Below are 15622 nucleotides of genomic sequence, written 5' to 3' on the forward strand. Positions count from 1 at the left end.
AAAATATATAACTGATATTATAATTACAACGTAGATTGGATCATTCACTATTTTTTCTTTTTGCGATGCTAAAGCTTATATTTTATCCAAATCTTGGTATGAAAATAAAAAAGGCACTTCGGAAGAAGAACGCTTGCGCGTATTGGAAGCTGCTGCGGCGATTATTAGAGAAGATATTCGATCTTCTGTTGTTGAGACCAAGTCCTATCCGCCCCCGAGTAAAATGTTGGACAATATTAATGAAGAAATTTCAAAAACTTTATTACATTTTCTGCAAGAAGTTATTATAAAGAACAGAGAAGAAAAGCCGGGGCATTTAAAAACGAAATACACAGCTATAAGTCTTCCATACGAAAACGGTCCTTTTCATCGCAGTTATTAATAGGCCTATCTGTATTTCTTCAGCTATTTATCAACCATAGCCTCGTAATCAACCATCAGTCAGGTGCCTTACAGTATGTAGCGGACAATGCAGATATACATATTTATACTCTTGATGGCTATAATACTGTTCATATAATGGGAATAATAAAAGTAATAACTTCAAAATCTGCAGTTTTATCCGATGAACGCATAAAGAAATTTACAACAAAACCAAGTGCAAAGGAGTTAACAGCAGTACCACATATACCCCTTATAGTGTATGAAAAGCATGTCGTACCTGAATTGAGCAGGATTCAAGTTAAAAACTTTAATGATGTAGAATAACTAACCGAACAAATGTTTAATGTAGTTGATTTATTGTGGATGTACGGAAAGTGGAAAAATATCTCACCGTTGCCAGGGTGGAATGGATTTATTGAACAACTTACAAAAAACAACGAGAACTTTGTAATTTCTCGGATTCTGTTTCTTACTTTTAGTCATCATCATGAAAGTAATATGGACAGCACATTACAGTGTGCTATAAACACTGCCAAGAAACACGGACAAAGAACATTAGCTTAATAACTTTTGATCAGCCGATGTACATAAAAGCACGTGAAATCGTAGCAGCTACAGATGCTAACTCAGACTTGTCCAGAGTAGTTGTGAAACTAGGAGGCTTTCATATGCTTGTCTTTTCTTGGATGCATAGGGTATATAATGAATGGAAGCGGAATCAAGGAAGCTCTCAGTGCAATATATGCTTCGAATTCTGTCGACAAAATGTTGGATGGTCACGCTTTTGCAAGAAGTATCAAAGGGCATACGCTATTACTTCTTGCATTATCGATGATGATTTTTGAAGATATGGAGATTGAAAATTATAATGCTTTAGATGGGTTCATTGAGCAGATAACAATTTGCGATGTTTCCTATGAAACTGTAGAAGAATGTGCAGGTAACTCTGGCTCCGTAGTTTACATAGCGTTATCCTATAAGCGGATGCACGCCTCCCACTCCCCGCGCTATATCTCGAAAACCATTAAGCATACGAAGAAATAAATTACTACAAACTTGTAGAAAATTTTATTTTCTATAAGTTTTGCGAAGTATGGCATGGAGCGTTTTCTTGCTGGAATCGAATGGTAACATGGTCTGTACTCGGAAATATTTTCCAGTAAGAACCCATTAAAATGGACTCAAACCTTGAAATATAAATGCTACTATTCATACTACACTCGCAAGTGTACAGATTTCCTACCCCTGCTGTTGCCATGCAACTCTAGACCATAACGCTTCCGCCATAATATTTCACTTTGGATAATATTGTTATCCGACTCTTTGACGCACGTTAACTACACCAGGGGTCGCAAAAACTTAAAAAATGTTTAAAAAAAATTATGATTATTTTAAAAAATATTGTTTTAGAAATTTTTGAATAATTTAAGTTTTTTAACCCTTAGGCCGGTTTCACACGTGCCGGATGGATTTGCCCGGCACCGGGCTGGCGGCGTGTAGTGGGGGTGGTGGTGTTGGCGCCGGATGGATTCGTCCGGCACGTCTAAAATGGTAGGTACTAGCCCATACTGCACCATCCCCACTACATGGCGCGGCCCGATGCCGGGTGAATCCATCCGGCACGTGTGAAATCGGCCTTAGACCGCCGACCGGTAAATTCTTAATTACTCGCTGTACGCCATGTGTTTTTAGCGATATAATTTTTTGGCTTCTTACTCTGTTTAACATCATTACAGCCAAAATACTCAATTTTTTATTTTAAAATTATATATGTATGATTAACATGATTTAAACATTCTAATTATATCAATAAACAAACATTTTTCATCGTATTGTTGGTAATATGAAGTAAACAAAACTTATTATGCACTTAAATCAATTGTCCGGCCCGCGTGCTGGCTCGCGTGCACACACCTACACACACATGCACGCGCGCGACACTATACAAGCGAACGACAAGCAGGGTCATGCTTCACACTGAGACAATTTTAATATATAAATCTGCAACGCATTTTTTCGTCGTCTGACAAACATCCTGTATGACAGGATCTGAACCTAATAATAGTCTGTTTAGCTGTTTAGCACATTCATATTACAAGATACTCTTGAGAACATACGGGCAAAATTTTACCGATATAAACGGAAGGTAGCAACGCCTTTTTTACTACCAAGGAGCCATGTATTTGTGGCGGCTTTCTGACAGTTCCCAGTGCTGCCACACCACCGCTCAACTAAAGAAGCGGGTGGTTTTTAACTGGCAAAACATACATACACTCTCTCTCTCGCCATGGCCAAGGGCTAGCACGCTGCGTCCCCGCCAGCTCTCCAAAATATGGTCGTTTAATTAAATAGCCCTCAAAAACCACATGCGCTACATATTAATATTTTATGCATTGTAAGTATTATTGGATGCCAGAGGTACAGCTGAACATAAAACTTTGCAGTTCGCTTACAATAAGGAGAAAATTTTTCTAATTGCACTTTATGCTAACTTGATAATACTTTTAAAATAAGTTTTAGACTGTATATAAAATTTACGTCAATTCCGATAATCTGTACGGCTAATTCGTGATCTTCAAAAAATCTTCCACCAAACCTTAAAAACATAATGAAGATATTTTGCAGTGCATACACTTAAAAGGGAACAACGTAAAATAGGTATTAATAAACTCTCAATCTACCCTTGAATTTTATTGCTATATTTGTATTTTATCGGCATAGTAGGTAAGTAAGTTTTTGTTTGTTTGTATTTTATGATTTATAATTCATAATTAAATTTATCTGAATTAATGTATATTATAAACAGCAATGGTCCTAATTTGGACTGTTTGGACCACCATCGATCAAGACGGTTGATAACCCTAATTCTAGTACCTGTTGACCTGTCAAGATGGTTTCGGACGCAGATATGTCATTTCTTGCAATTACTCTTGCGGTTTCGCAGAAAAAAAAGAAAAAACCAGACGTTGGTCCAAGGAGTGGTATAAATTGAGGTACCGTTTCACTCATGAGCATTTGCAAAGAACTCTACAAGGAACTGAGCCCGATGATTACAAAAATTTTCTAAGAATGAACCAAGAATCATTTGACACATTATTAGAGATAATCCGGTCAAATATATAAAAGCAAGACACTAATATGCGTCAGGCTATTCCTGCTAGTCAAAGGCTCTCAATAACACTAAGATACTTAGTAACTGGTATGGATTTGGAAGACTTGAAGTTTATGTGTGCAGTTGCTCCTCGTACCTTGGAAATAGTAATAATGGAAACGCGTGAGGCTATAATCCAAAAATTAAAAGACAACATTCACGTAAGTGATATGTATTTATTTTTATTTTACAAATAATTTAGTTCAGACACATCAAAGTACCTATATAAAACAAATTTTAACAACTAAAAAGACCTTTAATTTTCAAGGACTTATGAAATATGTAACTAAATTGTTAGTTGGTGTTTTTTTCTTCTCGGGTTCGTCCTTGGTTTGCTTTGAAGGCGACTGCTGTAACTATGTGGTCTATAATAATACTTTTTATTTTTTCAGTTACCTAGAAATCCAGAAGAATGGAAAAAGGTGGCACGAGAATTTGGAAGAAGATGGAATTTCTATAAGTGCATAGGCGCTAGAAAACTAGAAAACTAGTTATGGCTGCGTGTCACTTGCACAATTATTTGTCTAAAAAAAATGAAAAATATTACATCCAACCTGGAGACGTTGATATTAAAGACACTAAAAATGGCGTGATCAAAGGAGGTTCATGGAGACAAGGACACCGTTTACTAGATATAAAGAAAGTAAGAGGGAACTCCACAAATGAAGCGAAAAAAGCAGGGCTGTGGAGTCGTTAAAAAAATACGACTCCGATTCCGATATTTACCAATAACACGCCTCCACTCCAACTCCGACTCCGACTCAAAAAAGTTTAATTTTATCAGGTATTTTTGGTGTTCTTCTACGCGTTTTATATGCATACGCTATACACATTCATTATTACGCAATTAAAATTTCATAATTTAAAAAAAGGCATTTTATATAAAAAATGTTCGGGATCGCTCATTTTTCACGATTCGTCACCAATGTAGGTTTTTATTAACTACTAATTGGTACAAATTTGCGTTATAAATTGATAATAATTTATATTTACGTGACAACGATTTATCTAAAATATTGGCCGTAGTGAGCGTAATGACGCTCAGGGGCGCTCAGCTCCTTTTTTGATAACGAGGAGATAAATGATCTTGTAAATAAATATATTGTTTTTAGATGTTTTAATTGACGTTTGTACGTCTTCCTTTCTGATTTTGTTAGAGCTTCCCAGGCTCTAAAATCGCGGATCCTCTTCACAAAACGGAGGAAGCATCATAGTTACAGCTGAGGCTTCTGATGCAGCGTTGTCGATTAAGGTTTTTATTAACTATTAATTGGTACAAATTTGGTTATAAATTGATAATATTTTATATTTACGTGACAACGATTTATCTAAAATATTGGCCGTAGTTCTGGAGAGAAGTTCACGGATAATGCTGGAAGGCCAAAATATCAGCTGTTCGACTCGCGTTCCAAAAGGGTCGGTCTTGGCTGGGCTCCTGCTGTGGTGGATGCTCCTTGCGGACGTCCAGGGGTTCTGCGACAGGACGAAGTTCCAGGCAGGCGTCTCAGAAGTCTTCGCTGGGGTAGGGTGGACTTTGGTGAAGCTGTGCCGATGGCAAGAGTGATGTGTTGTTGTATGGAAACTCCAACCCCTTATATAGTGGACTTCCGTCAATGTTATTGTGCAATATTGTCCTGCTTCCCACGGTTTTTGTTCCTCACCCAAGTGTTAAATTTTCTCACGATATCGTCTCCCTTGCAAGGTGCAATATTCTTCATCCTGGATTTTATTATAAAATGTGGGCGAGGGGTCGATTAGATATGGGAAACTGTTTCATCGCCTTGTCTCAAGAATATTTTAATTATGACGACTTAAAATAGCGGTTATTAATTTTTTGTATCGCTGTTCCAGAAAGCTCCCCTATTTCTTTGTCGTAAATAACAATCCACAAAATCTAACTTTCAGCTACAACTTGTTTACTTTTTTTATAAGCTTTCAGCTCCTTTTTTGATAACGAGGAGATAAATGATTCATATTCTTGTAAATATATTGTTTTTAGATGTTTTAATTGACGTTTGTACGTCTTCCTTTCTGATTTTGTTAGAGCTTCCCAGGCTTCGCTAAATTCCTGTTCATTTGTGTATTTAATGTGTTTTCTACGCATATCCTTTTTGAATAACTTTATCGGCTCCCTATGAGAACATAAATATAAAATAGGTATGAAAATATTATTATTGATGATTGAATTTAACGTTTTGTTTCGCGCGATTGAACCACTCTAATCTTTCCTCTTCGCCAAGTTGATTCCAATTGTTGGTATATTGTGTGACCAATTTTTTGAGGTTTATCGATACGGTTTATTTCTGCAATCGATAATATGTGATCAACCAGATATAATTTTAAGGCACTTTCACTTATGACATCGGCTTTCATCAATTTTTTTTCTGCCAATGTCATCTCATCTGGATGTAGCTTTCTATAAACAGATATAAATCATAAGTTGTATATATTATGATTTATAATAATAAATAAAAACACATTTTGCACTAGCAAAAACGTTTCCTCTTCGCCAAGTTGATTCCAATTGTTGGTATATTCTGTGACCAATTTTTTTGAGAGGTTTATCGATATGGTTTATTTCTGCAATCGATAATATGTTGAAGCGGTCGCGGTTACGCTTCTATATTCGTAGTTATCGGTGGGTCCGGTTGACGATTTGTGGTAGGACGTTTGTACAGCGAACTGTACAAAGTGTTCTTTGCGAAATCTTCCGGTAAGTTCTTGACGTGTGTTGACTGGGATCCTTCGACAGTCGTCGATGTTGTTCCTTGAGCGCGTGTCCTGGAGATGTTTGCTCAGACAGGAGGCGAGGTGTAGAATCCGAGTAGTCAAGTCGAGCGGCGAGTATAGTCCAGTGAGTTGCTGAGTCGGAAGTCCGGAGTCGAATTGTAAAGTGCAAAAGTCAAAGTGATTTGTGATCTGCGCGTGGCGCGTCGTTCACAATCGATGGTGTATGTGTCTGAAAATAAAATGTAGGATTAATCCGGCCTTTCAGCCTTCATGTCAATTACTTAAGTGTGTATGAATAATGATGGATAGTGTTTGTGCTGTTTTATGGTGGCTCGTATTTGAGGATGTCTCTCGGGTGAGGGTATCCGTACGGGTCGTCTCTGCTGGTCAGGTTCCTGATCGTATCGTTCGGGATCGTCGGCAGGGTCTTGTGAAATCTTGTGGAGAGCTCCTTCACAAACTCCGTGATAAGCCTGGTGTTGGTATCCTTGCGGATATCAACATTCCTGGCGAACCACGGAGCGTCTGTGGCCTCCCGCAACATCATGTTCTGGACAACTTGAAGCCTGTTGATCAGTTTTGCTCGTGCATAGACCCAAACAGGCGCCGCGTATGTCATGACCGGTCTGATCATCATCTTATAAAGGAGGACTTTGTTTTTGACGTTGAGCTTACTGCGTCTGCCCGTAATCGGGCGGACGGCAGCAAGCCCTCCGAGAGCTTTTGTTCTGACATGCTCGACGTGGGGTTTCCACGTCAGTCTGCTGTCTAGGATGACCCCGAGGTATCGAGTCTCGCTGACCCACGGGATGTCCTCTCCGAACATGGTGATGGGTTTCAGTTTTCCGGTTTTCTTTTCAGGCCTCCTGGTGAACATTACGGCTGCGCTCTTTTTGGGGTTTATGGAAATCCTCCACTTTGCGAACCATCGTTCGAGGATCTCGCATATGTCTTGCAGTTTGTCGACGGCCAGCCTCAAGTTGACAGACGTGAAGGCGATTGCCCTGTCGTCTGCATATAGCGCTATTTGGGCTCTACGATCCTCCGGGATGTGGACGTCAGCCATGTAGCAGGTGAAGAGGAGCGGTCCTAAGATCGCCAAGTTGATTCCAATTGTTGGTATATTCTGTGACCAATTTTTTGATAGGTTTATCGATACGGTTTATTTCTGCGATCGATAATATGTGATCAACCAGATATCATTTTAAGGCGCTTTCACTTATGACATCGGCTTTCATCAATTTTTTTTCTGCCAATGTCATCTCATCTGGATGTTGCTTTCTATTAACAGATATAAATCATAAGTTGTATATATTATTGTGCTGCGGTGCGCGTGTCCTTCCCCATGCTCCCGCGCTCCGTCCACGTGCGTCCCTCCTGCACCCAGTGTTGCTACTACCCTTCTTCCCCCGCATCGGGGTTGCCATCACACCACACGCTCCCCTGATGTCCACATCACAACACAAAATCTTGAAACCGCGCAGGCCTCCTTCTGGTTCGTTGCACACGACTCCTCTCTGCTGCTGGCGGGTGCCTTTCGGTCTGCATTGGCTCTGCAGCCTCCGTTGTCTCGAACAGAGTTGTCAGATCCTGGTGATCCATTGGCAACTCTCCGGTGACCGACGTTGGCTGCTCCGGAACTCTGCGCAGGTCCAACACGTGTCTGGGCATTCCGTCCACGACGACGTTGTTCGTGGAAACGACGCTGTCAACGCGTCCTCTGGGCCACTCCGTCGTACAGCGCGCCCCTGGCGGCTTCACGAAGACCACATCTCCCGTTCGGAATGGGCACCCGTCCACGGGCTGCGTCGTCGCTGTCTTTGCTGCTGGATGGCGCCACTGATAAGCGAAAACAGCTGAAGATGGGGCGGTCTTTCCTCTCATTCCCTCTGATGCTAGATTGTACCAGAATGCGGCCTGCAATGGTGAAATTCGGCTCCTAGCAGCGATTCGCTTCACCGTCCGGTGGTTCCTCTCTACAATACCGTTGCCTGCCGGTCTGTAGGCTGCCCGAAACCTGGAACACACGCCCCATCGGTCACACAGCTCTTGCACAAGGCGGGATGGAAACGCAGTGCCATTGTCCATGAGCAATTCTCGGGGCGGGCCGCGTTTCCGAAACACTTGTTCCAAGTTTTTCACAACACAATCACCACTCTCCCCAGCGACCTCCCGCCACACCGCAAATCTTCCCGGGCCACAATCCACTACCGTTAAGTACAGTGCCGTCCCATAGTGCGTGAAGTCCACTGCGAGTCTTACCCATGGATGCGACACTTCAAGGCTACCTTCTTCATAGGCTGCCGGCGCCGGGTCTATGGTAGTGCATCTTTCACATGCCCTGACGCATCTCTCGACCTCCGCTCGCGTAGTGTTCGTGTTTACCATGCGAGCTAGGTTTAATGTTCTGTCGACCCCCAGATGGTTCATTTGGTGAAGCTCGTCAACTGTGACCCCACAAATCGCGTTTGTTTCACTTTTCACCCACTGTCTGTTCACTCGGGTGAGCACGTCAGCTTTGTTTTTCTCCGAAGGCACATACACTACCCGAACTATGAAACCGTACGCTTGCACAAGTTCCCCAACGAGGCCGAGACGTCGCCGCACTAACATCTCCGCCATTCCCGACACTTTAGGCTTCGACGCGTCCGACAATACAGAGTCAAGCCAACTCTTTACTGTGGCCGAATCCGTCATCACCTCTATGTCCTTCAGCCGCCATTTAGTCGCGAGGTTGATGCCTTTTATGACAGCTTCCAATTCAGCCGTGTTGATGTGGCTCGCGTCAGCTGGTTTCCTGAGCCATGCCCCGTCTTCCACCACAGCTCCTCCGATCTTGACCGCCGCGCCGAGTGCGATTGAACTCGCGTCGCACCAGACTCGACCTCTATTCGTATCCGGAACGTGCCACGGTCCTTTCACTGGGTCTTCTCGTTCAACACGCTCTACCACTTGACGCAGCATCGCTGCTACTCTCTCGCTAACAGGCTCTCCCCAGGAACCAGCCCCGCACTCGCGCTTAAGGAAGCTGCAAGCGACCCTCAGCCAACCCCCCACTGGATAGTGGCCTGTGAGCTGTCCGCACAGGGAAAAAAGCTGCCTCCTCGTCAACCTCTCTGGTACGCAGGGTATTTTATTGCCTCGGCGAAACTGCAGACATCCCGTGCGGTCCTTGACGATGGCAAGACCTAAAGCCCGTCCGCCATCCAGCAATTCTGGTGGTTTAGCCTCCAACCCGAACCGTTTAAGATGTGCAACGACTTTGTCGCACGGCACGATGCTTTCGTCGACCAAAATGTCGTCCATGAACGCGTCTGTGGCACTTTCAATCATCTGGTCCTTTTTCAATACGAACTTCACGATCGCAGACATTATTTTTGGTGCACAATTCAGTCCGAACCCTAATCGCGTCAGTCTAAATGCGTGTCCCGCATATTGCACCTGCTGGAACTGCCAGATCGACGCGTCCACGTGAACTTGGAGGTAGGCCGATTTAAGATCAATTATCTTCGAGGCACCGTGCCTTCTCCGCCACCGCCGCATCGCTTCGTCACACACCGCAACATCAGCTCCCGGGTGGCTTTCAACGTAGCCGTTCAGCTCGCGATAGTCGAGCACCGGCCTGACCTTTCCGTTGTTCCGCTGGATCACGGCCATCAAAGGCAAAAGTCCTTCACTGCGCGACGTCTCGCACGGCACCAACCATCCTTTCGAGATCCAAGAGCGAACCTCCCGATCGAAGTCTTCTTTCGCGTCAGGCTTTCCTGTACTTGCGTACTCTGAAACGCGATTCTTGAAAACAGGCTCCTCTCCAGCCTTCCATCGCCACTTCGCCGTCCACTTCTCACCGTCGAAAATCGCTTCGAAGTCCCGATCCACGATGGTGCAGTTTTCCGCCTGCTCGGACGCCACCGCAGCTGCGATACGCTCGCTCGAGCCAGTCTCTGCTCGCCTTACTCCGACAGAAGAGAAATTCACGCCTCCTATCCCCACGATGAAGTCCATGCCTAGCACTGCGTCCGCCCCAGAAAACACATCTTCGAGAAGAAGACAACTGACCGTGATGACGGCCCCAAGGGCTTCGACAGTGACACTCGCTTCACCGGCACATTGTATCCTTGTACCGTCGACTGCGACCACGATTTTAGCCGAGCTCGTCCTCGTCGAGCACAGGTTTGCGCGCACTATTGTCTTAGAGCAACCGGTGTCCACGAGGGCTCGAACGCGCACTCCGTTGATACGCGCATCGATTATCGGCAGCGCCGTTAACATCGGTCGGAAGCTGGCGGCGCACCAGCCTCCGATAGTCCGTTTCCCCGGGTCTTAACGTTCGCTCGACGCGGACACTTCCGGGCGACGTGTCCACGTTCACCGCACACCCAGCAGTCGAGAGCGTGGGTGGGGGTGGACGCGGGATTTCTACACTCGCGAACAAAATGGCCACCGCCGCACCGGTGGCATCTAACCGTCGTTCGAGCACGCGCACTCGCACTTTCGTGTCTCGCGACAATCGAGACCGTTTGGCGCGAATCTTCAACGGCCTCTTCCGTCATTGTCACTCGCGCCCTCGCCACTATGTCCTTAAGCGGCGGCAACGTGGTCGCGCCCCCCACGAATGCTCGCAGGTCTCGCGACGCCCGCTCCGGAAGCCCTACAATGAAGTGGGTCGCCAACAGCGCGTCACTCTCTACCCCGGCCTGGGCCGAGAGTTTACGCAGCTCGCACAAAAACACATCGACAGTTTCACCGGCTACCCAACGCCGCTGGATGAACCGACCATACGACACAAACCGGCCAGCCCCGAACGCCAAGCTCAGGGCGGCAGCTGCTTGTGCTCCGTCGCGGCGAGTCTCTTCAGGCAAGTCAACGAAAATGTCGAACGCTCGGCCCCGGAGGAACGTAGCCAACCACTTAGCGAAGTCGTCCTCGTGGTACAGGTCCATCAGAACCGTGAGGCGCCGGTACCACCTGTCAAAATCGCCGTCTCCCGAGAACGGCTCCACGGCATCGGCTAGGCGGTGATGCGCCTTCGCAGCGCCCCCCATATCGCTCGGCGCCGAAATAGCTTGTGCTGCGGTGCGCGTGTCCTTCCCCATGCTCCCGCGCTCCGTCCACGTGCGTCCCTCCTGCACCCAGTGTTGCTACTACCCTTCTTCCCCCGCATCGGGGTTGCCATCACACCACATCATCATTATGATTTATAATAATAAATAAAAACACATATTTTGCACTAACAAAAACGTTTTCAGTTTTATCACATAATCTTCCTTCAATAATCAGGATCGTTCTATATATACATTCTTTTCTTTCGCCGAAATGGTTTTATATGTATTTATAATTTTAGAGAAGATCTCTTTCTGTAAATTTAAACTTTTGATTAACATCAAAGCTAGTTACATTAAAGTAGATAGGACTACTCACAAATGGTGCATCATCAAACACTTTATCAGCTTCCTTCAATAATCAGGATCGTTCTATATATACATTCTTTTCTTTCAATGAAACAGTTATCAAACCAGTCTTTAAAAAGATATTGATTCATCCATGCCTTTTTATTCCAACGATAATGCAGTGGTAAATCATTCTTATCGATTCCCTTGAAGGCTCTTGGGTTTTTAGAATGATAAATCAAAAATGGTGTTAGTTTGAACCTGGTGACATTTCCGCCCAACAAAAGAGTTACTCGATCTTTACATGCTTTAAAGCCGGGCATGCATTTAGCTTCTTTTTGAATGTATGTCCGCTCGGGCATTTTTCCAAAATAGGGCAGTTTCATCCACATTGAAAATTTGCTCCTGCAAATAATTCTCTTCTTTAATCATCGCTTCCAATTTTTCTTTAAATATTTCGGCAGTTTTCGAATCTGCACTGGCTGCCTCTCCGCAAATCTTCACATTATGGTAACATTCACGTTTTTTGAAACGTTCAAACCAGCCGGAGCTTGCATTAAAATTTTGGTTGAAGTTATTATCGGCATTTTTTTCAAATCTTCGAAAACACTGCGCGCTTTAGTTTGAATGGTAATGAAACTAAGAGGAACATTCTTTTGTAATAAATTTTCCATCTAAATCTTTAAACATTTTTCCATTTCAATTATGGGACCAGTTGGTTTTTTTGTGATAATCGTTGATTTTACCGATACCGATTTTTTTTACTGCTTCGCGAATTCATTTTCTGTCCTTTATTATGGTTGCAACTGTTGAATGCGATAATTTAAGTTCTCGTGACAAATCTGACACTGTTTTGCCGCATTCGTGTTGGATTTTTTGGGACCGTGATGGTGGTGGGTGGCAATGAGACACAGATTGAGCCGCTGCAGTAGCATATTTATTTGATGATTACGGTTTGTTTACATTACAAGGGGCGCGCGCGCGACGGCACGCGTCCGAACCCTTGCGGTAGAGAGAGCGAAACCGCCACGCAATGCTACTCCAGCGCCGACCAGTTTTGGCCATAACAAATCTAAATTCGGCTCCCATATAGCTCCCGCCCTAGCTATTTACAATCGCGATATTCAACTAGAGCGAGAGAATGGGAGCCTTGGCACTGCTGATGATTAAATGCTGGCGGCACAAAAGTAGCAAAGCCGTGACGTTGGTGCGGCGGCGCGGCCTCCAGTGACGCGCGGCGTGCTTCGCTCCAAGCCGAGTGGAACACGTGTAGACCCGGGCGGCGCGTAGGGCTCCAGGGGGCGCGAGAATAACGGGCATGTCCGGGAGCACCTATTGGAGGCCTGTGGTGCGTCGGTGCACCTACACAGGGCGCGCGCGCGACGGGCTGAGGACATGCGGTTGGAGCTCGGAGTCGCAGGGGCGTAGCCCTACGGGTGCATGACGGGCCATGCGTGGTCCACTCGAGCCTGGTCTACGGCAGCTCTTCGGTGGCTTCTCGCTGGAGGCGCGTGGTGGCGCCGGGTGCTTCCTGGGTCCCGTGGTCGGCGGCGGCGGCTGTCAGCGGTGACGGTGGCTGACGACGGCGGCACATGGTCGGGGGCGCAGGCCCATCGTCTTGGTGATCCGCCGCTCGAGTCCGGATCCAGGGAAGCTCCGGCGGAGTGGCAGCAAGTGGGTTTGCAGCGGCTCGGCTTTTTGTACTGCAGCGGCGTCTGTGTCTGCCATTTTGCGTCTGACTCCATGTGCGTGCTCAGGATCACGTCAGGGTCACCAGTTTAGGGACAATGATGTTGACGGGTGGCAATGAGACACAGATTGAGCCGCTACAGTAATATATTTATTGACGGTTAACGGTGTTTACATTACAAGGGGCACACGCGCTACGGCACGCGTCCGAATCCTTGCGGGCTTGCCGGTAGAGAGAGCGAAACCGCCACGCAATGCTACTCCAGCGCCAACCAGTTTTGGCCATAACAAATCTAAATTTGGCTCCCATAGTTTATTATTTTTAATTTTATTTCTAAGTCTAAAAGAATATTTTTTTACAACTTTTTTTTTCGACGTAATTCCGAATGGTCGTAAGTCGAGAACTGCCTGTATATACTTGTTAAAGTATTTTTAATATATTCTGTTTATGTTATACTTTGTATATTGTTTTACTTTGTGTATTATATTATGTTTGTTAAGTGTATAAACAATTAGCTATATTAGCTAAATAAATTTATAAAATGAATGTAGTCTTTACATTTTTGGATTATAGCCTTACACGTTTCCATTATCACAATTTCCAAGGTATAAGGAGCAACAGCACACATAAACTTTAAGTCTTCCGAATCCATACTATTGTAGTTACTAAGTATCTTAGTGTTATAGAGAGCCTTCAGTTATGAGGAATAGTTTGACGCATGTATATTGGTGCACAAGTGTAAGTTATACTGAAAGCAGTGGGGTAAATAAAACATATTTTTTAATTAATATTTATTATTATTTTTTAGCAATTTATATAAGTAGATCGTTACATATATAATTTAATCAAATCAGATTTGGAACTAAGAAACTTGATATATTATTAGTATAACATAATCATAGTCATATACATATACATTAATGATGTAATTAATAAAAGTTTGCAGACGACAATTTAATTTATTTAGTGTTTAGTGTATAAACAATTATTTATATTAGCTAACTAAATTAATAAAAGCAATGTTCTCTTTTAATTTTCAGAATATAGCCTCACACGTTTCCATTATTATCATTTCCAAGGTGCGAGGAGCAAATTCATACCAATTACTAACTTATTATTTATTTATTATTGTGCAACAATAGTATTTTTATAATTATCGTCTGATTCTTTTCAATTTTTTTCTGAGTAGAAACTGCGAGAGTAATTGCAACAAATGCCATATCTGCGTCCGAAATCATCTTGACAGATCGGCAGGTACTAGAATCAGGGTTATCAACCGTTCCGGATATACTCTGGGATTGCATCAAAAAATTTTGACAGATTGGATACAACTTGCTTCGACGGCGCAATAAACCGAATGAGTCATAGCGATTGACGCAGCATCAATCTCGCATCATTCGAAACCGTCAATCACGTACGATTGATCAATCGTAATTGATCGTCTCCGAGATCCTTTAAACAAATATCTCCCGTTAATCTCTTATTTTGCGTCCATCATATATTGGAAAATATCCTATTGATTTTATATTAGATTGCCTTTTACATATATTAAAATGTCAATGATGTTTTAAAACAAATTATTTGTTATCTAAAAACAATATTCCCAAATAAATATTTATCTATTTAAGGTTAACATCAAATATTGTGGTTTTAATTTTTTCAGTATTTTTAACTACTATTTAAATATATATTTATTTAGGTTTATTATGGACAAAACTTGGCGGACTCTGGTAGCACTGGCGTGACGGACTCTCTTCGCTGGCCCACTTTGGCGGGCTTGCACGGCCGTGCGGGTCCCGCGCATCGTCTACTCACACACATTTATATATTCATGTAACTTCTTTACCGCAATAAAAAATACTACTGCAGCGGCTCAAATCTGTGTCTCAATTGCCACCCGTCGCCAAACTACGTTTCGTTGCTGGTGGAATTTCTAATTTCGTAATTAATTTCTGACCCTTCTGGAGAAAGACTGTCTTAACATGGTTACAAAGGAAGCCCATTTATTTATCGTTCTTTGGGGAATCTCTACGACTGTCAGACAACTACTCTGGCAGAAAAAGTATTGTTAATTTGCCTCACCCATTGGCAAAAACAATTATGTTGCCCTCTTTTAAAATAAATTAGAACAAGTATTTCTATCAAACCATAGGACATTTTTACTAGGGAATATATAATTTTTAACAATCGAATAAAACTTAGATATAATGAAGTTTCCATTAATGAATTAAAATATATAATATAATAGGAATAACTTTGGCGTAAAGAAAGAATACC

General features: G+C 43.5%; 2 long non-coding RNA genes across 3 annotated transcripts; both read left to right on the plus strand.

The window, feature by feature from the left end:
* The first annotated feature begins 3223 nt into the window (after positions 1-3223).
* LOC148238684 (uncharacterized) lies at positions 3224-15179 on the plus strand. 2 transcript variants are annotated; one of them, XR_015811717.1, is made up of 4 exons: positions 3224-3377; positions 14386-14424; positions 14535-14759; positions 15045-15179. It is a non-coding gene; the product is annotated as an uncharacterized LOC148238684 (long non-coding RNA). The 2 variants fall into 2 exon arrangements; XR_015811719.1 differs by lacking the exon at positions 14386-14424.
* On the plus strand, positions 3523-13891 carry LOC148238685 (uncharacterized). Its single transcript, XR_015811716.1, has 2 exons — positions 3523-3696; positions 3928-13891. It is a non-coding gene; the product is annotated as an uncharacterized LOC148238685 (long non-coding RNA).
* Positions 15180-15622: the final 443 nt, after the last annotated feature.

Source organism: Plectrocnemia conspersa, unplaced genomic scaffold (genome assembly GCF_051122295.1).
Source record: "Plectrocnemia conspersa isolate PC_06_02 unplaced genomic scaffold, ASM5112229v1 ptg000001l, whole genome shotgun sequence".
Classification (NCBI taxonomy): Eukaryota; Metazoa; Arthropoda; class Insecta; order Trichoptera; family Polycentropodidae; genus Plectrocnemia; species Plectrocnemia conspersa.